Source organism: Otolemur garnettii, unplaced genomic scaffold (genome assembly GCF_000181295.1).
Source record: "Otolemur garnettii isolate 467f Iridium unplaced genomic scaffold, OtoGar3 scaffold00041, whole genome shotgun sequence".
Taxonomy (NCBI): domain Eukaryota; kingdom Metazoa; phylum Chordata; class Mammalia; order Primates; family Galagidae; genus Otolemur; species Otolemur garnettii.
The window spans coordinates 2,668,174-2,669,904 of record NW_003852436.1 but is presented as its reverse complement, the minus strand read 5'-3'; positions in this window follow the sequence as shown (position 1 = coordinate 2,669,904).

Genomic DNA, 1,731 nt, shown 5'->3' with positions numbered 1-1,731 from the left:
AGCTGGCTTGGGCCGGGTTTGAACCCACCAGCCTCAGTGCATGTGGCTGGTGCTGTAACCACTGTGCTACGGGTGCCAAGCCATTTTTCATGGTTTCTTACTACACATTTATATTATTCATGACTTTAAGATTTTAAAATTACATTTGGACAATATATTAACTTGGCAAGACTAAAAGTCCAGGCATAGCTATTAGTTCTTAAATACCATATTTGCTATTTAAGTAAGATGGCACATTGGGTTTGGGAAACGTAGTACTTGATTATTTTATGTTTACATCCTATAAATACATAGACATATATATTTATTGAAGTAGACAAACAAATGCTCATACATATATTTGGGATTTAGGTAAAGATAAATACCTACTAAAAATTACTCTGATGACCTTGTTATAAGCCTCTACTCTTTTTGGTTTATAGCTGGCAATATCATCACCAAATAAATAACTCTATAAACATTTATCATATCCCTCCAATGAGAAATGATTCTCCACAAACACTTGCTTCACCATATTTATTCACTCTCCTGTTAAAAGGCTTGTTGCTATTCTTGCTTCTGTCCTATCGTTTACCTTTCCAGATGTTACCTCTTCAAAACTCAACTCACAGCCCTGGATCTAGGAAACCTTGTCTTAATCCTTTGAATAGAGTTATTTGTGTCTGCAACTTTATTCCCTTGCCTCTGTTCTTTTGGGTAGCATTTGTGTTGCAATTATGTGTTCATATGTTTTCCCATTGGGTGTTGCATATCAGGAGCAGAGTGACTGTGTCTAATGACGGAATCAGATTTGGCCTGCTCCACAAAGCCTACTAGATTGAATCAATCCCTTCCTTTCCAAGTATACTATTATACTGAAAGACTCACTGATTATATTATTAAATACACACTATTTAGGACAGCTATTAGATTTTCCTCTTTAACCAAATTTTAAATTGCATAGGGTTATTTAGAATTTACTTTTTTCCTTCCTTTATCCTTCATATGGACTTCAAACTCATTCAAGGCTGAATCCGTGACATGTCGTATACTATTTGTGTTCCACAAGGCCTTATTATACTGCCTTTGGTAATAGTGGAAAGTCTATAAATAGTTGTCTACTTGATTTTGACTCTTAGACATTGCTAACTTTGACTTTTATCCATATTTGAATAAACCAAAACTTTCTAAATTTCACATAATTGTCAGTTTTAAAAAAAAATTGTTTTGTTTGTCTTATGGGTTGTGCACATTATCCCAAACATAAGGCCAGTTTTCTCAGTATTTTCTAGAAGTGTGCCAAAATGCCAGTATTATTGTCACCTGTAGCCTCAACTTCCATACTCAACTCAACCTGGGGAAGTTAAAACGGATGCTTCAGGGGAGGCTTGGCAGAGAAGTTTCCTTCCATGTCTCATGTTAATGTTAGACTCTGCTTCATGTCATAGACTACGCAGAGATTTGGGGCCAATAGATGTCAACACTGTGAATTTCAGTAATTACTGTTTTGTTTTGTTTCTCTGGTCAGCAGTTTTATATTCTCCCCAACTCCTTTTACATCATATTCCAGCTGGTTGATGGCTTCTGATTAATAAGCATAGCATATAATGAGTGCTTATTATTTACTTTCCCACTTTCAATATTTTGTAGCCTACCTTCTGTACTTTTAAAAATATTTCAATTTGGCTTGGCGCCTATAGCTCAACCGGCTAAGGCGCCAGCCACGTACACCTAAGGTGGCGGGTTCGAATC